Source organism: Protopterus annectens, chromosome 12.part0 (genome assembly GCF_019279795.1).
Source record: "Protopterus annectens isolate FY-2018-M chromosome 12.part0, PAN1.0, whole genome shotgun sequence".
In the NCBI taxonomy this organism is placed as follows: domain Eukaryota; kingdom Metazoa; phylum Chordata; order Ceratodontiformes; family Protopteridae; genus Protopterus; species Protopterus annectens.
Window position 1 is genome coordinate 1,123,319,497 of NC_056746.1, and position 25,564 is coordinate 1,123,345,060.

The window sequence follows — 25,564 nt, forward strand, 5'->3', positions numbered from 1 at the left end:
GACTGGGCATCATTATGAGCCTGACTGTACTGCATGATATGTTACTGATTCCAATTGAACATTGTACAGGTGGGATGGAGTAGTGTTAACATCTTGTGCCCTTGTCATGTAAGGTCCTGATTATGGGATCTGCAACAGCTAGTAGTGTATTTCAGGGCAGACATGTTTCGCTGTGGGGGGATACCTATTTGTGCAAGACGTATGTTGTTTGTGCCTGTCAGCCCCATTAATGGTAAATGTGGACATATATGTTTTTGCTATGTTCCCAATTTATCTACAGATGTATGTCTGTATATATATATATATATATATATATATATATATATATATATATATATTGCTGTATTTATGTACACATATGGATCTATATCTACATATATAGATATGTTATATCCATTTAGATATATATATATATATATATATATATATATATATATATATATATATACACACACACACACACACACACACACACACACACACACACACACACACACACACACACACACATACATCTACATGTTGAAATACATTCTCTATACTGTTGAATGACTGTGCTCGATGATATGTTTGTGAAAACACCATGGTTATGTATATCTAACATGGTATAGTGTGCAGGGTTCTGGGTTTGAGCCTAGCAGATGCTATTTATTTTGTTGCTAGGAAGAACAAGGGCCATTGGATACAGAGTTGTTAAGGCACTTTAAAGCAGTTGTAAGTGGGTTTGCACGACAGCAAGCACTGCTAAGTTCCAGTTACTGTTTCTTATACTCAGTTAGCTCCTGAATTGCTTAACCTGTGTAGGCAATGCTTACCCCCATGCAAACAGGCTAAAACCCACTTACTGCTGCTTGAAAGTGCATACTCCCACTTACCCCTGTGCTAATTTCTTTAAAAGAAAAGAAAAAGGGGTTGATAGGAAGGTGGTGAAAAAATGGGCACAGAGAGGGAAAGACAGTTGGGAAAATAGCCAGAGATGTGCAGGAAGGGTGTAGGGAAGGTCCATATTTGCCCATTTTTTCTACAGCAACAGCTGTGCGTATGCACTGAATTTTGGGGTAGATATGGACACTGAAACCCCTGAGAGAGGAGTGAAAACAACAATAATATGTTGTGATGCCAACTAGACCACATTAAATGTGTCCAGTGGACACATGTGTGAAATGGACAGCTATGTATGGGGAGAGGTTTTGTTTGTGGGAACAGATTGTCCTTTTCTTTTAAGGTGAGAGTGGGATGTTGGGAAATGAGAGTAGGTAAGCTTGGAGAGGATAGGTTCAGTAGGATGACAGATAATACAGACAAGACAGCATACAGGGCAGTATATGACACATGTGGGGGAAACACCTTGAACAGAGAGGGCCTCAAAGGTGGCTGTGCTGGGGGCTGGGTAGGAGGTGCAGACTCACCCTCTGATTGCATCATGCAGTCCTCAAGCTGGCATAGGTGATCTTGAAACTCCTTGCCGAGCTCCCTACACAACATGGCCTGGACCTGACAGTGTGTGACAGATTCCTTTCCTTCCCCTGCTCCCAGGGGGGGACCAAGCACCGTCACCTGCAGCAGTTCCACCCAAAGGTAGTGCAGCCACAATGGAGGAGGAGGTCCTAGGCTGAGACCCAGACTTGCTAGTGCCTGGTGCCATGGCCAGGTGAGGTGGGACTGGTGGGTCATCTGACATTGGCATTCCCTTATGGGCTATGGTGTTGCCGTTTTACAACAGATAAGGGCCAGTAATAGCAGCAGTCAGGATTACTTATAACGGCATGCATAGATATTCCCATTCCCACAAGACACCAGATTTAGAACAGTTGCAGAGCAAGAGGAACACATGCACATATACTGCATGACATATGTACAAAGGGTGACAGACGTGTGAGTAGCACTATGAACACTGGCACAGTATTGGTATGGTGCTGTGGTAACCTCAGACATTTACTGTCATACCACTGTGTTTTGTGAAGTATGTCTAATCAGGGATATGAAGTCAGTAACTCTCATGGCTGTCACCATGTACTGACTGCAATCCTCACACTATGCTTCTGCTGTTCTCAGATAGGTGTTCTATGAGTAACACAAGGATCAAAAGGTTCAACACATTAACCAGTCTGCAGATGACCCTACACTAGGGGGTTTCCTCACAAACATTGCACTGTCATGACAGATTTTAAAACAGACAGACTAGCCATAACCACACACACCCTGTTAAACTGACATTACCCTAAATTAAGAATAGCAACACTTACATTCTGTAGTCATGTCTGGCACATCCCCTCCTGTCTGTTGGCCTCTTTCCACAGTGTATATTGTAGGTAAATCCCCAAACCATCTGTGACACTTTTTGCCAAACACCACATCTAGGTTCCACTCACAGTGAATGTCACGGCCCAACACCAACTTGATGTTCCTAGATATTGTAGTGTGTTTCCATGCAATTGGCTATGGGAATGTTACCACAGCTGTTTCACATTCAGTCAGCTAGAGGAGGACTGCAATTGGTGCAGAGACCATCAGCTGATCATGACCAACACTTACAAAACACAAGCTGCTGCCTAAGCAGAGTAGGTGTACATATCCACATCCACCAGGGAGGGTGTGGGAGGGACAGACAGAGACAACGTACTTCAGGGAAGGTGTGGGAGAGTAAAACTGAACCATGTCTGTGTGACACACATACCAGTACAGAGATTCAAATCTGTGACTGACAATGCATTACTGTCAGTGTGCATGCAGTTATTGCATGCACCACATAGCTTACATGTTGGTGAGCAGTCCAAAAATACATGTGCTGGTGAGTGACATCTGCAACAGTGATATTGTACAGATATGGTAGGTGTAGCACACTTGCCTGTCCACATTGACCGGTGTCAGCAGCAACACAGCCACACTCTCTAAGGGACTCATACACATTGCTGCACTTGCCAGGATCAGGAATACACTCCCTGCCTAGTTATTTTACTAGAATACAGTACTGCACAGATATCACATGCACCACAGCAGCTATTGTGCTGTTCTATAGGCAAAGGGCATGTGAAGGTGTCTGACATCAGTTGGAATGCTTCAGTATGTCAGTGGGAGTTGTACCAGGTGTGAATGTTTTTGGAAACATCATACACCATTCACAGGGACACAGGGTGCCAGTACTGACATACATGTGTACATTGCTTCACGGGTGTGTAGCGGTTGGATGTGCCAGAAGGCTGTACAAAGCTAGGTGAGGGGTATATTTGACATCAGGCCACATGACAATGGTCTGCAGTGTGGGTCAGGTGTGTAGTGTGTGGAATGACCCACACAGGTGGGTATTGTACTCACCATCTTGTCACCTGTGCTACTACTGTGTGTGGCCAGTGCTGTGCGATGCTTGCTACGTATGTGTGCTATAGTCTATGACATGGACGGTGTCTGGGATGTGCACACATCCCACATTCATGTACAGTGACATGTGGAAGTGTAACTGGATTGCCAGGCCCATGTTATGTACACAGATTGTTATCATCACATGTGCCACTCCTGACCTCTTGTGGCAGGGCATGCTCATGGACAGTCCTTTGTGGATCACATTTGATGGCACCACAGATGTTGTAGGCATCCATTGGGGAACATATTGAAGGAGGACTGTCTTATGTTATGTGCCTATTCTACTGATGAACAGGATGTCATGCCCTCTGTAGCCTACTGCAATCACACCATGCTTGCTATCTGTGAACAGTATGCAGGGTACTACCAACATAGTGGTAATTGTCTAGGCAAGTGTGTTTGTGTATGAGACACAGGTTCACAGTGTACTCTGTGTAATACTAGGGTTGCTTACTTTGTTCACCATGCCTTGTATCACATGTAGGAGTGTGGATTGGTACCCCAGCATCTCAGCTGATTGACATCTGTCATCCTTGTAAGGTGGACATTTTGACATATAATATGGCCACCATATAGGAAAATTACAAAACCGGCTCCTCAATGGGTCCAGGTGTTACACAGTCACAGCCACCTCCACACAGGTTACAAATTACAAACACACACAACACAGCTGTCACGGCTGGGATTAGAACTCCTATCAAACTAGTTTACCATACTACAGCATTATGCAGTTATAGTACACACCACAGAGATTGCTGGGATATTTTTCCCCAAAGGTGTATTTCACAGTTGATGATGTCAGCAGACTTGCCAAAGTGGAGGTTGTAGTGCCTGTGAATGGCCTCAAAAGCATTTCTCCCTACACTGACAAAGGAACACAAATCCCAAACCCAGGACCTGACACAACAGGGGCACAAGATGTTAACAGTACCCCATCCTACCTGTATGATGTTAGGCTGGTATTGGTAACATATCATGCAGTACAGTGTGGCTACCATAGAGGATGCACAATGTGGACCCACTCAACATTCCTAGGATTCATATACAGAGACACATATATGCAGATACATACCTATATATACTTATATATAGATATATATGTAACTACACATACACACACAGACATATGTATAGGGAGATACATATGTAGAGGGTGCACACAATATGGTACGGCCACTATGGCTACAGTCACCAGCATACCACATGGACACTGTATAAGCCAAACATACAAGTGACACCTGTTGCCTGCAACATATACCAACAGACAGGTCATGAGATATAACACCACACACAGGTTTGCATACATAGGGAAGCTTTATTTGTGTACTACTACAGTAGTGTATGTTATGTCATATAGCTGTGTAGACTCTAAAATATGTTTAGACAGAGTAATGCAACTGTCTAACAGATAAAAGTATACAGTATTCTGGAAAGGAGTACATATGTTGCTGTCCAGGTCAAGGCCTTCAAGTAGTACAGCAGTAGACACAAACTGGGCCACATAATAACAAGCAATCAACTGTAAGTAATGCAGATGTAGAGTCCACCAGCCTCCATCTACAGTCTGCACACAATCCCTTGGGGGTACATACTGAAGTAGACACACTGAAATGTATCTGTAATATAAAAAGGCATGACTGAAACCATCACAATCACACTGACAAACAGAACAGTCTGTATGGCAGGAAGCAGTAGGCCTACATTTACCCAAGGTGAATTGAATGGTAATGTACACCCAGATACCTTAAGGCAGCTTACCCCTGTTACCCCCACAGTTTTCACTGGTGTCAGTGGCACCTGTCCATACAGGGCATGTGTATACGGCATGGCATGGCCATTGTGGGTAACATTTGCTGGCTTGCCATTTGTAGCAGGTGTCCATTGGGGAACATAGTGATAGAGAACTGTATGCAATGCATTGCCTGTTGTAGGGATGGGATAGGGTGCCATGTCCTCTGTAGTCCACTGCAATCACACCATGGTTACCATCTGTGAGCAATATGCAGGGAACTACCAACTTAGTGGTTGTTGCTTGGCCAAGTGTGTTTGTGTCCGAGACATGGGTGGAGAGTGTTCTCTGGGTAATAGAGGTGTTGCCTATATTGTTTCCCATGCCATGATGTCACATGTGGGGGTATAGATTGTGTACCCCAGCCACTGTGATTTTTGACATCTGTTATGCTTATAAGGTGGACATTATGATATTTAATAGGCCCAACATATAGGAAAAGTGCAAAACCCACTCCACATTACTTTGTGCTTCACACAGGATACATTTGACAAATGCGCACATACACACCAAGTCTCATAGGTGCCATGCCTGGGATTAAAACACCTACTGAACTACTACAGCAACACACAGTTACAGTGTGCACCACAGAGATTAGTTGGATTTTCTATCACCAAAGGTGTATTTCACACTGGGTGACATCAGTTGTCTTGCCAAAGTAGGCTTTGCAAAATAGGGTACTGGAAGGTGTAGTGCGTGTGACTGGCATCAAAAGCATTACTCCATACAAAGAGTTGCATTTGCTATGTCTTGGAGTAGAACACCTACCTAACTACTACTGCACACTATAGCACTACACCGTTACAGAATGCGTCACAGAGATTACTGGGATACTCCTTTACCAAAGGTATATTTCACAGGGAATGACATCAGCATGCTTGTCAAAGAAAGGCAATGAAAGGTGTACTGACTGTCTTCAAAAGCATTGGGCCCTACACATATGCACAAACACACACAGACTCACCATTGCCATGAATAAGATTAGAACACCTACCTAACTACTACAGCACATTAGAGCATTGTGCAGTTACCGAATGCATCACAGATATTACTGGGATATTTGTTCACCAAAGGTATATTTCACAGTGAATGATATCAGCAGGCTTGTCAAAGACAGGCAATGAAAGGTGTACTGACTGTCAAAAGCATTGGGCCCTACACATATGCACAATTGCCATGAATGCGATTAGAATACCTTCCTAATTACTGCAGCACATTAGAGTGTTACGCAATTACAGAACACACCACAGAAATTACTAGGATACTCATTCACCAAAGGTGTATTTCACAGGGAATGACTTCAGCAGGCTTGTCAAAGACGGGCAATGAAAGATGTACTGACCGTCCTCAAAAGCATTGGGCCCTACACATACACACAATTGCCATGGATGGGATTTGAACCCCTACCTAACTACTACAGCGCATTAGAGTATTATACACTTAAAGAGCACACCACAGAGATTATTGAGGTACTCCTTCACCAAAGGTGTATTTCACAGGGAATGGCATCAGCAGGATTGGCAAAGAAAGGCAATGAAAGGTGTACTGACTGGAAGGCTACCAGGGGCAATTGTGTACAGTGATGGACATTTGCACATCATATGTTTTTGCAAAACGGGGGTGTGCTGTGTGGGACAGGTCTCATGAGAGGGGAACTGTCTGTCACTCTCTTCCCACATCTATTATGTGTATGTCTGAGCTGTTATAGTGTGCTCTCCTTGGATATATGTGCATATTCTCATCCGGTGTGTGTGCAGAGCATGACTGGTGTGTAATGTGGAGTGTTTGCACAGACATCTGTAACTGACTGCTGTGTATAGTCCACAGGTGTTTCCAGACATGGGCTTCATTTCTCTAAGTGTGTGAGCATGCCCAGTATGACCCTTCTGTAATTTGTTTTCTGACATGGCCTTTGCTTCTCTAAGTGTGTGAACATGCCCAGTATGAGTGTCTGTATTGCATGTGTAACTCGATTCCAGGTAGGTTGTACTCCAGTGCAGGTATTTGTGCTCTACACCTACAGCTAGTAACCTGCTTTTGCAGGATAGCTGTAAATTGTTTGACAATGTGGGTCGACATTGGGCAAAGGGTAGTGAGATTGTTGCTAATTGTGTCTGTGGTGCTTCTGCTAAATGGTTTTGGTGTTGGCAGGGATACTCAGTAATATGTGGTGTTTTATCCTCTTATGTTTTATATCATCAACTACTGACAGGTATGCATCTTTGCTGGTAGTAGGTTCCAGGGGATTACAAGTTGAATGCAGCTTTGTCCAGTATTGTGGTGTGCAACCTACATATTCTTGCACACTCATGTCATTCTGGCGTGGAAACTGCAGACACTTGCTGATAGGTCTGTGTATATGGTCCAGCACCTTGGTGCGGTTGTGGCTGTGTGTCCCATGCCTGTACAATTATCACCATGACAGGATGGCCATATTGTGCTGTGACCATACCTCACAGATATTCAGACTCATTGAGGTTATCCAGTGGCAGGGCTCATTATTCTGTTCATTAACCCTTCACAATTTGGTTTGCAAGCAGGTTTGTGGCCACCCATCCCAGTGTTTGCAGCCATGATAAGTATGTGCACACATCTGGGTTTCACCCTTCACACACTCCATGGTGGTGATGCTAACCCCCCCCCCCCCCCATTAATCTGTCCTCTTCCTACCATTATGCACACAATAGCTGATAGATATGCCTATAGTTGCCACTCCATTCCAGCAGTATGTACAGGTTGGTCCACAGTTCATGCACTGAAACATGATGGACATACTACTGGAATTTGTCAACATGTCCTTGCATTAGTGTTCTGTGGACTGCGTTTTGTCATTATGTGGTAGTCCATGGGGTAACATACAGTGGTGGCACAGGTGTGACACAGACCTGTGACAGAGGACAGTGGCACACTGGGTACTGATGCAGGCTATCTGTAGCAGGCCAGTGCATAATGTCAGTTGTTCAGACCCAGGCTGCAAGGCAATGTATTCCCCTGGGGTGACAGGATAGGTGTGCAAGGTGGTGATGGCAATTGTTTTTGTCCTTATCAATCCATTGTTGTGGATGCTGTCAGGGTGCATCTTACAGCTATGGACACACCTGCATGGGACACCTCTTCAGCATGTTGCATTCTGTGAGTATTCACATAGTAATGTGGGGATCATATTGTACTCATTCACAGCAGCAGGGAGGTGGCCTGTGTGTTACCTGAGGCTGATGCTGGGCCAGACTGGCTGCATGTGTGCTAGGGTAGCTACTTGCAACTGCCTCACAGGTATATGTGGCCCTTTCCCCTGCTGGTGGCTAGTGGGTGGACACCAGCAGCTTCTACATACATCATGCCTCTGCCTTTTGTGGTCTGCCAGTGTTTGCCCACAGTACATCTTAGTTTCCCATACTACACAACCAACTGAAGTTATGTGAACCTGTATGTACAAATAGAGGATGTCTCCATTTCCCTGTGAAATATTAAACAGTCTCTCTCTACGGTACTTCTACCTGTGTTCTGTACGTACGTCTGGGCCAACACTCATACCGTGTCCATCTTCCAGATCGTGACAGTTATGACACCTGTACAAATCATATGGACTACTGCTGCAACATGTCTTGCTAGGATACCAATCTGTGTGGCACTGCAGCTGTGTGGACTTGGCTCGGTCATCAGCAGTACTGACCACTGGACACCAGGACACACCATCCATGGCTATTTGCTGAACACTTTCTCATGGCATACCACTCAGAACTACTTAACACAGAGAGCTCTGCCTATTGTAGACTTAAAACTATCCATCTTGCTCATTTGACCAGCTCAGGTACTTGGTGCTCACTCTTATTACTCCCAAACATGGCTGGTAACACATTTCTACATAGGGTTGGTGGGGGCACACATCACAACTGTGGACATGCCCTACAACCACCAGATATGTCAGGTACTCTGTTGGCTTCCACACAACAACAACCTGACACTCAGATCTCTATATATTGTACACATGCAACATTCCATCATTATAATTGGGGCAGCTCAGATACTCTGAGCTCTGCTGCTGTGATACTCACACATAGACACTGCTGCTATACTATATAGGATTGGGGGGGCACACCTGACAATTGTGGACATTTCTGTTATAGCCACCTGATATTTCAAGTACCCTGTTGGCCTCCACACATCGACCTGACACTCAGAGCTCTGCATATTGTACACATGAAACAATCCATCCTTCTACTTTGGCATGCTCATGTACTCTGTGCTCACTGTTATTACACCCACACATGGATGCTAATACATTTCTATACAGGGTTTTGGGGGTGCACACCTGCCAACTGGGGACATTTGCTTTGACCACAATGGTATTTCTGATAGTCTGTTGGCTTCCTTTTAAATCTGTATTCTGACCTATCCTGCAGACTACAGGCATATCAGTGTAATACAGTTTATAGAGTTTATTGACCTACATTGCCATTTCAGACTTCCTACCCTTCAGGAATGACATCCTATTTCCCGACCAGTTATACTCTGTGTAGGTCTGGAGGGGAGTTGATCTCTATTGCCATACACTGAGGACCTTAGCACAGCTTTTCCTTGTGTTCATCTAGACCTGTACTGCTGGTTGGGTGGGACTGTTGTTGGGTATGTGAACCTCCATGACATGCATGTGTGCCCTATGGACACATATTTGGGCCAGCACATGTCCTGCAATGGGTTTTTTTACCTTCTCTGTTACTGCCTACTTTGTTGACACCAGTATTTGTTATTCTACCAAATCACTTGACATCAGAAAAGCACAAAACACTTTGTCATAAGCTTTCATCCACTTTAATGATCGTGAACTTCATCAGAATGATCATCTACCCCATCAAACTTCTTTTTATCGCTTGTTACATAGTCACATGTTACAAATCAATTAACTTTTAAAATGACAATACTAAAACGTTAATACATAAAACGTATCTGTGTATGTATTGATATACATGAATGTATATACATGTGTATATATGTGTACATTAATAAACTTTAAAAATTTCTGTCCCTTATATAAAAATAAATTTAATAGGGACTACATTAATTGTAAAAAACACTTCAAATTGACTACTTCATTTAACCCTGGATTTATATCACCCCCCAACCTAATCTGCCAAATGCTTTTTTGCATCCTAATCTAATATTCACTAAAGAGTTAGAAATTTTAATAGGCTTTTTTCTGAAAAGAGGTTATGAGTTGAGATGGCTCAAAACAATTGAAAATGAAGTTGTTCTTTTGAGAAACACCAAGGCAGAACCGATTTTAAGAAACAGCAGGCATTTTATGCACTCAAGTGTTACGAATTATGACACTACAGAAAAACAAAGGGTAGTGCAATATAAGTGTTCTTTCCCTCTGCCAATTACGAATGAGATGGGATTGAGTAGGAACGTCATAAGTGAAAACTGGAAAATATTGTTAGGAAACACAGATTTGGTTACAGTCATTGGTTCTTGTCCCATCTTTACTTACAAAAAAGTCTGTAATTTAAAGAGCATTTTTGAAAGTGGAAGTAAAGGTTTAGGTTCTAATAGTAAGCAGAATGTGTCCAAAAAGGGAACTTTTGCTTGTCATAACTGTAGACAATGTAGATTTGTCAGTAATTCATCTTCTATTTATTTCAAACATATAAACAGAACAGTTTGGACAAAGAGTTTCTTTGACTGTAATAGTAGTATGCTAGTGTACGTAGCACAGTGTCTTACGTGCACAAGTTTTTATATAGGAAAAACCACAAGACATTTCAAAAGAAGAATATATGAACATCAGCTAGCTATTAGGAATGGAGAAGAAAAAAAATGCACTAGCTAGACATTCTAGAGAATGTGAATCTTACAAAAAGTTTTCATTTTCTGTTCTTGACAATATAGACCACAAAGAATTTTCTGGTGACGTCAAAACCAGATTAGAATGCAAAGAAAGCATTTGGCAGATTAGGTTGGGGGGTGATATAAAACCAGGGTTAAATAAAGTAGTCAATTTGAAGTGTTTTTTACAATTAATGTAGTCCCTATTAAATTTATTTTTATATAAGGGACAGAAATTTTTAAAGTTTATTAATTTACACATATATACACATGTATATACATTCATGTATATCAGTACATACACAGATATGTTTTATGTTTTATGTATTAACTTTTTAGTATTGCCATTTTAAAAGTTAATTGATTTGTAACATGTGACTATATAACAAGTGATAAAAAGAAGTTTGATGGGGTAGATGATCATTCTGATGACGTTCACGATCATTAAAGTGGATGAAAGCTTATGACAAAGTGTTCAGTATTTGTTATGGTTTAATGCTGCCCATATTGCTGTCCACTGTCTGCTGCCATCCCATTCAGCCACCCAATTCCCTTCCTTGCATGTTCACATCCATACCATTGATACAACTAACAGACCATACAACTGCATTCAGTGATTGATAGGAAGGGTGACTTACCTTGCGGTTATGTCAGTATTGAGGATGGTGCTATAGGGCTGACTATGTCAGATGCACATAGTACACTCCATATACATAGTAAAGCACAGGTAGTGTAATTTTTGGCATCCCTTTTACTGTATGTGCGAGTCAGAGAGAGTTTCCATTCGCTGGGTTCCTACTGTGTCAGTTTATGTGCTATGTGTTGCCTCTCTGCCAAAGCTAGGGCATACTGTGCATGCCTCCTTCTGCCTACAGGTGCAGGCTCAAGTTGTTCCTCCTTTGAGTCACTCTGTGCCTGTGCTGGCCTTGGCAATGGTGGTGGGCTCTGTGGCTCTGCCCCGTGCTGTTCCTGCTGCAGCTGCTTCTGCAGGATCATGTTGTGCAGCATGGCACATACCATGATAATTTGGGTACTTGTAGCTGTTGAGTACTGCAAGGCTCCACCAGATGTGTCCAGGCACTGGAACCATGACTTGAGCATCCCAAACACATGCTCTATTATGATTCTTGTTTGTGCGTGTGCCTCATTATGGCGTTGTTGTTCAGGTGCGTGTGCATTTCTGATGGGTGTCATCAGCCACGGCTCCAGTGTGTACCCAGCATCCCTCACTAGGTGACTGTAGGGGATGTCCCCATTAGCAAATCTCTGGTACAGCTGTGTCAGATGCCAGATGTGGGAATCGTCATAGCTTCCAGGGCAGCCAGCACACACATTCATTATAATGCCCTGAGCATCACAACAACCTGGCAGATGATGGAGGGGATGCTCCTCTGGTTGATGTAGGCCCTACCCTGCTCACCGGGTGGTGCTCTGATGCGTATGTGCGTGCAATCTATAATACCCACTACCCCAGTGTATTCTGCTATTTGGTGGAAGAGATGCATATTGCTGGTCAACACCTCACGGGTGTTGAGGAAATGTATGTGCTCACTGGCATGTGCTGACATGGCATCCAGGAACTGGTGGAATACTCTGGATACTGATGCCTGTGAGAACCCCATGATATCTTCAGTTGTGCTTTGGGAGGTACCTGTGGCTAGTATACCTAGGCATACTCATACCTTGGTATCCACTGGGATCGGTTCCCCTCGGTCTGTTTGGTCAGGTGTGGCCGGCACAGCTCAACAATTTGCTGTAGGAGGTCTCTGCCTACCCTATAATGCTTCACTTTCTCCAGCTCATGTAGCCCTTGATAGGTTACCTTGGGTCTCTACACTCTTCTCCATCTCCTCACTGTGGGTTGTTCAGCAGCATTCACATCCTCACCACCCTCAGCCTCTTGTACATGTTGTTCTATGTTGCCTGCTGCAGTCCTTCTCATTTTGTAGGTTTGTCTGTTAAAATTTCTCTGCTTGTATACACTGGTGGTGTAGAGTGTGGGAAAAAACAGAGGGGAAGGTGTTTGCTTAGTTTATAGTTGTGTGCTGGGCTGGGCTGCTGCTGTGTAATTGGCTGCTTCTGATACATTTCACCTGCCAGCTACGCTAGTTCTCCTTGAATACCTTCCTACTGCTGTTTTCCCTTCCCATTGCCTCCCTGTTTAAGCCTGTTTGTGTGCCACACAAACAGAGTGCTCATACATGCACACTGCTGCTATTTCCTGGTTTAACTTCTTTTTTCTACCTGTAAAACCCGGTGTGCAGCGTGCGCACCTGCTTACACTTTGTAAAGAGATCTAGGCAGGTTTAGACACACCCTCTAGCTTAGCTGTGCTAAGCTAGGAGAAAACTCGAGCCACAGGGCTCCAATCCATATGCCTGACACACCCATCCATGATGTCACCTACCTCCTAGTCTTGCACCCAGCTATTCATACTCTTACACTGCTGGGACCTGCTCACATGCTGGGGAAACCTGGGATTCACTATCCTTTTCCTCATTTGCATAGGATTGCCTGCTAATGCATAGTTACATGTGTCACACTAAGCCTCCCCCTTAGCAACCACTACTCACTGGTCAGGTTGTCTTCTGTCTGCCATTGATTTACATGGCAGAATACTGATTTTAGTTAGAATGTTTATTTTAGGTTTATTGTCTTATTTCCCCCGATCCCGTTTGCGCGCTGCTGCCCTATGCTTACACAGCCGATATCGGCGAAAAAAAAATAAAAGTTGATTTTTTAATTTTTTGTATTGTTTGCAATGCCAATGGCCTTATACTTGGCCATTGGCATGCTTCCTCAATGATATGCAGCCTTTATTTGGGGCTGTCATGCCTCCATTTTGTAATTTGCAGAAATGTATTTGGTTACTAATTGAGTACATTTCTGCAGATTATGCTAGTCCTGCACGACCTGATCCCAGCTTCCTGGATAGCAGATTTACCTAATTTGCATGGTTTTCACCTGCAAATTGGGTAATTTGCATACAAGGGCTGAGAACGTGCAGGACTAGTGTAAGATCGCTCGTGCACGTCAAGCGAGCACGTACGTGGATCGTTCTGCTGTCATATTGCCAACATTACCTCTTACACTAATCATGCATGCTGTGCAGGGCTGGCTGAATCCAGGGGAATATTTTTTTATGAGAAAACCAGTCTACAGAAAAAAGGCATCATTTTTCCAAAAGAGAAGGCAGAAAAAGAGACAAGGGGCAGATAAAAAGGAAGAAATCAAAACTGAACATGGAAGGATTGAAGAACATTACTGTAAGAAAAAAAGAGGAGAAAGACAAAAGCTGACTAGATGGCTGAGGTTGTGGATTTATAATCCCATCTGGATGAGAATTTAATACACAATGGAAACAGTGGGATTAATAAGACTAATTGTGATGAAGATCTATCCTTTGCAACAATTGATTGAGCAGATATTACTGTAGTAGAAGCTGAAGATTCTTCAGAGCTAGTCAGCAAAGATATTCTTGTAATTGGAGATTCAATTATTAGATGAACTGATGCTTATATCTGCAGAGAAGATAATGAACATTGAATAGTGTTATGTTTGCTAGGAGCAAAAATAGAAGATGTGAGACAAGCCTTGGAACACCTTAATGTAAGGAAGTATGGATCTGTTTTTATTCATTTCAGTACAAATTACGTCATCCGAAAGGATTCTCTGACTGTTAGTAGGTAACTGACAGCCCTTTTAGACAGTATAGCTTGTACTGGTCTTAGGATATATTTTTCACAAATCGCCTATAGAAGGGATAGTCAGGTCTCCATGAATGAAACAATTTTTGGGGTAAATACCAACATGGAAAAAATGTCCTGTTTTAAAAAAAAATGGAAATGTGTAAATCCAAGCCTAGTTTTGGGCACACGTGTTCAGACAGGATGGCGTACATTTGTCAAGATCAGGGAAGAGAATTTTTGCAGCGGATATTTTGCAATATTTAACAAATACTAGGCAGGATTTTTGCCAGTTCGAAAATTTGACAGTTCACAGATAGCAATTTGATGCATCTCTGATGGTTGTTAATGCTATAAGCATTAATAATAAACTTTTTTATTGAAAAAAAAATGCTATTTCAACAAGATTGTTGTTATTTGTGAAGCATGGTTAAAGAACAATGACTGGAAACCAGTTCTGTCATGGTATCAGTGTTTTTACTGTACAGACATTCTAACAGAAAATCAGGTGGATGTGTTATGATAGGGATTAAAGATAGTTATGAGATCTGTAATTATTACATGTTCAATGATAACACCAATACTATAGACTGTGTAACTGTGACAATAAAGACAACCCTGGAACATTTAACAATTGTTGGAGTATATAGACCACAAAAGGAAAGTGCAGATGACCTAGAGGAATTCATACATTTCTTGCATGAAACACAGGAGGGAAGAATAATATTAGCTGAGGACTTAAATTTACTAGAAAGAGACTGAAATAATATTGATTCAAAAATGTTAGTAAGGTAATTATTCACAATGTATATTCAGGAACAATAATTGCTTCAGAGTGTAAAAAAACTAACAGGGGACAGAACGTAATAGACATTGTTTGTGTTCCTAAAGAAATTATTGTTACTTAAAGTCGAGTTTTACCAACATTGATGTGAAGTGATCATGGGGTTATAAAAGTTAATTTGTTGCTAGATAATTCTGCCAACTGAAATCTAAACCAATGCACAGATGGTTAATTACAGATTATATGGAAGCAAAGCAGTCACTATGTAAAACTAACTGGAGTGAGGTGTCCACTGGAAAACTGCAGATGGAATGTGGAAAGTTTTGAAAGAGAACTTGTTTGAGTGCAAAAAATCAAAAAAAATGTTTCACATCAGGATCTAGGCATATAATATTAGGGGAGGTATATTTCAATAAGAACAAGACATCTGATTTAGGCGAGAGACAAAAAATATAAGACATGGAAGAGAGGTCAAACTACAACTTTGAAAACTGAAATAAACAATCTGGACAAACAAATTAAGCATAGTGTGAGATAAAAATCAAGAATTTTTTTGACTAAAATTTATATAACGATATTGAGCATAAAAGGAAACCTTTTTATATATGCTTAAGATGCGGAAGGAGTGAAGACATACAAACTGAGAAACTGTGGGCAGATTCTAAAATTTATTCTCAGACACAGCAGATTATAGATATATTTACAAAATCTTATGCAAAATTGTTTGGCTCCACAAAAGGGGTGATAAGTTGTCCTAGTGACATCCGGGTAACCTCAGATACTGGAATCACATTAAATTATATTGAAAAAGAACTGTGCAAACAGGATCCAAACAATGCATAGGAACTAGACAGAATTAGAAATAATGACCTGAGAATACTTCAGCAAGAACGTATGGTTCCATTATATCTATTATTCACTAGGTCATATAAATATGGGGAGAGTCATCAAAATTAGAGACATGCACTTATTAAACCTGTCTTTAAAGGAAAGGGGAGTAGGACAAACCCAGGGTCATATAAGTTCATAGGTTCATAGGTGTGTACTAGGCTAATGGCCCTGGGGCCTTTACAAGCCTAGTCATAGGAGTACCCTGGCATTTCCAGTGCCTCTGTTGAGTAAAGCCACTGGTGTTATCCCCAGAGTGAAATTTCTGATTCCCATTCACTCAAGATTTCTCTTGAAGAGGGTCAGCAAGGTGCTCTGCTTGACATGTATGGGAAGTATGTTCCATAGCATGGGCAGTCTCTGGGTTATGAACCTGTCCCTCCAGCATGTTCTGTTAATTGTGGTAATGAGGTTGAGGTCTCTGGACCATGTGGTGTGGAGGGATTGGGATTTCTTTAGATGTAGCATTTCTAACAGAGCTGGATCAGACATGGCTTTGTATGTCAAGCAGATATCGCCTCTAAGTAGGTGATATGAGACAGAGAATAGTTGGAGTTTTCTGAGTCTGTCCATATAGAACAAGCATTTAAGGCCTCTTTGTGAGTTACTTTTGCAGCCTCTCCAGTTGTTGCAGGTGCCTAGTGAGATACATGCCAAATGGGGCATTATACGTGATGACTGCCCTAATGAGGGAAGAGTAGAGAGAGACAATGACCTCTTTCTTCCTGGATGCAAAACCCTTAGCAATGAGATGTGCCACATAGAAGGACTTTCTGACCACAGTGGTAATGGGGTGATCAAAAGAGAGGTTGCTGTCAACCTGTGTTCCAAGATCTCTTATAATGCCTTCTGTGTTCAGTGGACTACCATCAATGTGGTAATTCATGGGAACCGGGTATTTCTCAAAGAGGATGACAACACAGTTTTTGGCATTGAGCTTAAGGCCATGGTCCTGACACCAGTCGTTGGTCATAGTGAGGCCATTCTGTAGGATGTCAACATCACTTAGGGAGTTAATAATAGCTCCCAACTTGCAATCATCTGTGAACTTTGTCAGCCAGAGTCCCTTCAGAGAAGTAGATACCAAACAGGAAAGGACTCAGGACCAAAGCCTGTGGGACTCCACTCGTGACTAATCGCAATCTGACTTGAAGTCAGCTACTTTCACACAGTGGGTTCTATCTGTGAGCCAGTTTGCAACCCACCTAGTGATATAGGGGTTGATACCAAGCTTAGTGAGTTTTTCTATGATTCCTGAGTGGGGAATGGTATCAAACGCCTTGGCCAGATCAAGGTAGGCTGTATGAACCATCTTGCCTTGATCCACAGCTCTGGTGACTGACTCAAAGAAGTCGACCAAGTTGACCAGGCATGATCTACCCTTCACAAAACCAAACTGTGTGAAATCCAGAGTTTTGAGATTCCCTATAGCCTTGTTTATTAGGTCCATGATGATGCATTCCATAGCTTTGCATATCAGACTCATCAGGCTAATGGGGCGATAGTTCCCAGGGTCTGTAGTCGCTCCTCCTTTGTGGAGACGGATGACTGTAGCAGTGTGCCATTTGTCAGGGACAAAGCCTGAGGTGAGGCTATGATTGAACAGGGCACACAGGTGACGTGCCAGTTCACTCTGTAGTTCATGTAGAACACAACCAGGTATATTGTCGGTTCACATAGAAGCTGTATTCTTGGCCTTGGACAGTGTTGTTTTAACATGTGCATCAGTAATACTGGGTGCTTGGCAATCTACTGGTATTGTGATTAGTCTTTGGGGGGGGTGAGATGGGGTAAAATTGGCAGTGAATCTGTCGACCAGTATACTGGCAATATCTGTTGGCTCGGTATAGGAGGTACCATTGTGCAGTAGCTCAGAGCAAATCTGGGTATTGCAGTGGAGATTCTTTACATAACTATAGAAGACTTTGTGGTTGTCTTTACTATCTGCTGCAGTTCTGTTTTCATACCTAGCTTTAGAGGATTTGATGAGGGATCTTAACTTTTTGTTGAGGCAGATAAGGGAGTTTTTCCAGTCTTGGGACTTCACCTTATTCAGCATCAGTTTCCTCCTTCTTTTGTAGAATTTGTTTATGGCAGGGGACCACCAGATTGGCTTCTTTTTTTAGAGGAGAGTGTCTTGGTTCTATTAGGTATGGCGAGATCCATGCATTTGTGTATGTGTTCGTACAGTGCATTGGTGTATGATTCTGCAGTCACGCAACTATTCTTCATTTGCATGGGTGCCGTGAAGTTAGCCACCCCTGTTTTTAGGATCCCAAAGTTAGCTTTTCAGAAGTTTTTCAAGGTTGTTACCTTTGCTGGGGGGTGGGAGAGATATGGATTTCCAAGGTGATTAGTTTGTGGTTGGATCTAACCAGGGAGGAGCTGACTATTGGTGTAGAGCAATGGTCGTCCATGTTATTAATGACCAGGTCAAGGATGTTGCTACCTCTAGTGGGGGTAAGATTGAGTTGTTCCAGGGCAATGGAATTAATAAACTTCAGGAAACATTGGGCAAGTGTATTGGTACATGAGTAGTTTAACCAGTTAATGGAGGGGTAGTTTAAATCGCCTAGTAAGAGAGTGTTAGGTTGGACCCTAATATTCTCCAGGGTGCTTAGAAACATGGAGTGTGAGTCTTAGGACATGGTTAGGGACCTAAAGCAGGCTACGACCTGAATTGCTGTCTTACCCAATGTTAGCTGCACCTGAAGTATCTCTGATGCGTTATGTTGGGCTACCAGTCTGGAGGTGTGCGCATCTTTTATGAATATGGAAAAACCACCACCTTTGGAGCTTCGGTCCAAGTTCTGGGGCCAAAAGGTGTGGAATGCGTTATAACCTGGTAGTGCAGGGGTGCTTAATGCTGCCTTGAACCACGTCTCTGTTACAGCACAAATGTCGATGTTCTCCATTTTAAGGAGTGCATCGAGCAAGTCCATTTTGAGATTTAGACTTCTAGCGTTCAGCAACATGACCTTCAGATTGCATTTGTTTGTAGCTGTTACGGTGGTAATTTGGTCTTTGGAACACCACCTAAAAAAAGCACTATAGGAATGTCAAGAGCCTTGTCCAGTATCTGGAAGCCCAGGGTTGACAGATGCAGGCCATCTCTAGCAAAGCAGTGATATCTGTCAATCATGTCATCCCAGGCAGACAGATACTGGATCCCCTTAGAATGACACCAGAAATTTAGCCAGTTGTTGAAATCAATCATTTTCTGCTTGTACTGTGGTATCAATCTGGGTGATGGTAGGATGCTGCTCAGAGCTATGTCATACCCGCCTGGGCTACAGAATCCGAGTGCTCCTTCATGTCTCTTTTCATGTAGTCCAGGGAGCTACATCTCAGGTCATTCACACCCACATGTACAATGACAGAGTCTTATTTGTGCTTGTTGTTGAGCGACCTGAGTGCATGCGTTATGTGTCGGATCCTGGCACCTGACAGGCAGCTGACTGTTACATTCTCCTTTTTCAACCTAGTGAGTGGGACATCAGTGTGCCTTACTACTGAGTTACCTATGACTAGTGTGTTGGGCATGCTGTTTTGCCTTAGTGGCTTTGGTTGAGTGGCACACTGTTTAGGAGAGTTATGTGTCTCATGATTAGTATCGTGCTGTGGTGGTAGAGTGCGTTTCTGCCTTGGAGGTCTCTGCTGCTTGGGTAAATTTTTATTGAGCCTCTGTAAAGGTGGGTGTGTGGTTTGTGTTTTTATGTGAAGGCAGTGCTGGTGTGTGTTCCGGAGGGCTATATGTCCCATGTGGTATGGTGCAGGTGTTGACCTTCTCCTCTTGACCAGCTATTCCGGTCTTGGCTGGAGAGTGCGTGGCTTCCATTTTGGATATCTAAGTACATCTCTCACAAGTCTGAGTGTTGGAAGGTAAGAGGAGAGGGTTGTCGGTGTACATGAGGCAGTTTCTACATGGCCTCAGGATGCCCAGGTTCACCAGGTTAATAGGAGAAAGCACAGGGAACTGACCTTTAGACATGGCTGGCAGGTTGGGCATTGATAATAAGTACAGGATCTGTTTCCGTGTAGAACATTAACTGCTGGTAGCACTTGTGTGCTACAGTAATTGCTACAAGAAGTGTGGTAAAGTGCTAGACTAATAAGCTAGTATAAGTGCAGAAGAGGAGCGAACTAGTAGATCTAAGGGAAAAATTGAAGAGCAGGCTCCGGCACTGCTCAGAAGCTTTCAAACAGTTCTGGGTACAGCAAGTCCGTATCTGGACTAGACAAGTTACAGGAAAGGGGGAAACAAGTGCAAACACAGGCTTTTAAGCCAGAAAGTTGAAAGAGATGGAAGAAACTGCCCACAAGGCCAATAAACCACAAATCTGGGCCAGAAAATACTCATCATGTGGTAGATAGGCTACCTAGTGCTTACCACTCCCACGGTTAAGCTAGAAGGCTTCCCTCCAACACAGAAAGGCTTGAGGTGGCTCAGGAGCTTACAAACAGTCCTGGATACAACAAATCTGTATCTAGTCTGGACTAGTTACAGGAAAGGAGGGATACAAATGCAAATGCAGGCTTTTAAATCAGAAAGTTGAGAGAGATTGAAAAACTGCCCGAATGGCCAATAACTACAATTCCTGGGCCCAGAAACCACTCCTTATGTGGTAGATAGGCTACCTAGTGCTTACCACTCCCACGGATAAGCTAGAAGGCTTCCCTCCAACACAGAAAGGCTTGGGGGGGGGCTCAGGAGCTTACAAACAGTCCTGGATACAGCAAATCTGTATCTGGACTAGACTAGTTACAGGAAAGGGGGGAAACAAGTGCAAATGCGGGCTTTTAAATCAGAAAGTTGAGAGATATGGAAAAACTGCCCAAACAGCCACTGACTACAATTTCTGGGCCAGAAACCACTCTTTATGTGGTAGATAGGTTACCTAGTGCTTACCACTCCCACTGATAAACTAGAAGGCTTCCCTCCAACACAGAAAAGCTTGGGGGCTCAGGAGCTTACAAACAGTCCTGGATACAGCAAATCTGTATCTGGACTAGACTCATTACAGGAAGGGGGGAAACAAGCTTAGAATTTTTTTTTGTTTGTTTTTTTAGTAAAATGGAAAAGGAGAAAGCAGGAACAGAAGTTAATTCAAGGTTAAGAATGTAAGTGGGTTGGCCTTCACAAATGTTCTCTCTCTATTAGACCTTTAAGTCTACTTTCATGCTGTGGAAAAATAACAGAGAAGATAATATTGGATTAGTTATTGTCAAAATTGGATAGATTGGAACTTAAAACCATATATCAGCAGGCATATGTTCAAAATAGATCTATTGCCACCTGTAACATGATGTTCTATAACAGTTTAAGAATGGCTATGAATGAAAAAGTGTTCTGTGATATAAGTTATACAGATTTAACTTCAGCATTTGACAGATTTGACAGGGTCTTACACAAAAAACTGGTCAATAAATTAGTACAACTAGGTATCACTGTACTCTTGATAAGATGGATAGCCGCATGACTTACAAATAGGACATGGCAAATATCACACTACAACTGAACAGGTGAAATCCTTGGTTACAGTCAGGGTGTCTTACAGGGCTCTGTCCTAGGCCCTTACTTGTTTAGATCGTATCTTTCAGATCTAACTTTTTCATCTGGAGTGTTCTACAGTCTATTTGCAGGTGACCTGAAACTGTGTAAACTGATTACATGTGTTACAGATAAGGTATGTCTGCAAAGTCGTCTTCTTCTTCTTCTTTCGGCTTTTCCCGGTCAGGGGTCGCCACAGCGGATCACCTTGTCCGCACATTGATTGGCAGTGGAGTTTTACAGTGTCGAGTTGCCAGCCCGGCACCCAACCTTCCACAGAAGGCACACTCACATGCACACGCACACCTAGGGCCAATTTAGAGTGTCCAGTCCACCTGCAGCATGTCTTTGGGATGTGGGAGGAAACCAGAGCACCCAGAGGAAACCCACACGACCACAGGGAGGACATGCAGACTCCGCACAGAAGCCACCCCAGCCAAGGATCGAACTGGAGAACCTCCTGCTGTGAGGCGGCAGTGCTAACCACTGCACCACCGTGGCCGCCCTATAAGGCATGTCTGCAAAATAACTTGACTAAATTGACCATTTGGGCATACCTCCCAACTGTCCCGAATTACTCAGTTTTTACCGCATTTTGGGGACCAAATAATGGGGTGCCACGATTCCCGAGTGGCACCCCTTCATTTCTGATTTTTTTTCTTTATTTTCTATTTTTTTTTATTTTTCGCACTTTGTGAGCTGACGTCATCACGTGTGTGATGACGTCAGCTCATCAGGGCTACCAGCCTGTCGGAATTAAGCTTGGCAGACGTTGTTCCGGTTCAAATGTTTTCAGAGTGAGCGGGAACAGCAAGTATGAAGGCAAACGGAAAGGATTTATTTTATTTAGGCTCACAAAAATGGATTTACTCACTCCTGGGGATTTATTTTATTTAGACTCGCCGAAATGGAATCCTGGCTGTAGTTTCATGCTCGCGCCAAAAGAAACAGATTTACTCGCTCCTGGCTGTGAACGGAGAAGTAAGTGTATGCAGAAAGAATTTAATTTAGGATTTACATCTACAAGGGGCTACTTCTTTATTCAGATTTTAGATTTTATTTATTGGTGACAGATTGACAAGTATTAAAATTAGGACTGTGCCTAGAAATATACTGCTGTATAAGGTGATAGGCTGCCAAAATTGTGTTTTTAGTCTTTCTTAAATATTGCAGGATAAGTCTAGAATGCTAAGCAAAGAGCTCAAGTGAACAGGTTTTTTACTTTAAATGGTTGAATTACAAAACAAAAATAATAGATACATCTGGCAGCTGTGACATACTCCACTCAGCAAATCAAAATACTCTTAGGCTGCAGACCCACCCTTAAGCTTATTTAGCCTTTCCTACCATTTCGATTATTTTTTAAATAAAGGCAGAACACAAAATAAAACTCTACTGAGAACCAGTGTAGCCGAACAAGATATTAATGTATGAAAAGAGCCTTTTAAAAAGAAGACTGCAGATTCTCAACATCATATTAAATGGTCATAAAACATGGATGCATAAAAATGGTCAATGGTCATCATAATAATTAATGTCACTAACTGCGGCTTTATGAGCTGAGTGAGTGAGTATCGAAAAAAAAACAGTAAAAAAAAAAAGTAAATAAATAAAAATAAACCTGAACCAGCAAAACGTTCAGTAGTTGCAGGGACTTTCCATTTCCCTTCCCCATGCTAACCAAGGCTCTTAAGTCATGCTTAGCAAATGTGAGGGAAAAAATAATAATGATGATAATAAAAAAGTAATCTAACAAAATCTGCAGCAGCAGTCGCAAGACAAGGATTTATTCCTGTTGCCTTCACTAACTGCTGTGATAAAATAAAAACAAAACAAGCAAACTCAAGTAAATTCAAGTGTGTGTGTGTGTGTGCAACAATATAGGAGAAAAAATCTGAAATGTTCTGAGCTAGTATTCCTAACATTATGAGCTAGAATTCAATTTATTCACCGAATCACCATTAACTTTGTTATGCAAGATTTCAAGCCCATCATTTTCAAACAATAATCTAAGTGGCCCATTTATGACTTCTGCCACTTTCATTATTCAATATTTTCCTGAAAAGTGATTTTATACACACTGAAATCACCATTCCACATTGATTTGAGTAATAACAATGCCATACTTTGGCAAGTGAGTAGTAAGCAGATGAATATTATACAGCTTTACCAAAAAAATTGACACCTAGTGAAACTATGAGCCTAGATTTCACACAATGAATGTTCACAGATGGATCTATTCTACCAATACCAAGCCTGAAAATGTATCCAAAATGTTTCAATATATTGCAGCGTTGTAAGCCATATCTCTAGTTCTATTTTTTTTATAATTAAAAGAAACAAAAACAAGTGATATGACAACTGTATCTCTTGACTGAGAGTCACTAGTCACAACCCAGTGACTAAACACTCTCAGGCAGTCAGTTTCACTGGGAAGAGACACCACTGTTTCATGAATTCCTGTTCCCCACAGACTAACATTAAAAGCACATTACTGCCTATAAGTAAGGTTGCCACCTATCATGTTTTTTTTCAGACAATTCGGAAAATTGCAGACTGATCCAGTAATGTTAATTTGGAAATGGCCTTACAAACACCAGTGTTTTGTTTGCCACATCAAACAGAATACCAGTATTTGTAAAGTCTTTGACTCCAAATACTAGTTTTCTTACAAGGGTCAGTGCAACCCAATTATATATATAAGTAGTTAAACAAAAAATAAAACAAGGGAGACAAAAGACATCCAGCCACAGTGATGACCAAAACTGTATAACAAACTGGGCTGGGAGAGCATGTAGCTGGTGGCATAAATGATAGACCAAAGTGAGACACAAACCTTTTTCTGCTTTTTGTCTTTTCAATTGCTGGCAACCCTGCCTAGAAGTATGAATGCAAGACAGCTGTTAGCCAAGTTACATCAGGAAATATATTCAAGAAGAAAGCTTTATGAATATTTCATTTGGAGAATAATATGAATATCATCCATTGGTTGAATTTAAATTCTGTATTTCTCACTAGAATATTGAATCAGATTTGAAATAGAACTTTCCAGGTTTAACAGTTTGGGCTTTTAACTGTAATGTGTCCAGATGTGCTGATGTGTTTACTTCTTTCATTTAATTATACACCTGTTTGCTGACAGTGACTAGTGTGCTATTGCATTTTAAGAAAATATAGAATATGTTAATAGGATCATAGTTTCCTAGGGTAATGGCCCTAGGGCCTTTGCAAGCCTTGCCATGGAAAAAAACCATTTGCCCTAGTTGACCATAGTTATATGGTCATTGTTAGCAGAGCGATTCCATGATCAGCACCGACTGTTCCTGTCCATGAGGGACATAGGTCTGCCATATTTTGGTTGTCTGTTCTTCAGTTTGCGTTTGAAAGTTGGTATCCCACAATTCCATTGTAGTGGGTGGAGTTACATAATTGTGTATGCAAATTAGATGTTAATCAGCTTACAGATTTGTAACTATTTTTCATGGGCCTTGTCCAGATTTTTGATGTTTCCAGGTTGAGAGGTATGCATTTGGGCTCAGGAGAATAATATGTCGATAAATACATCAAAAACTAAGCATATGAGATTTGGTAGACATAAATTGAAATGTGAATATTTAATGCAGCACACAGAGATTGAAAGTGTAGATTTATTTAAGGACCTGGGTATATAGATGGATCAA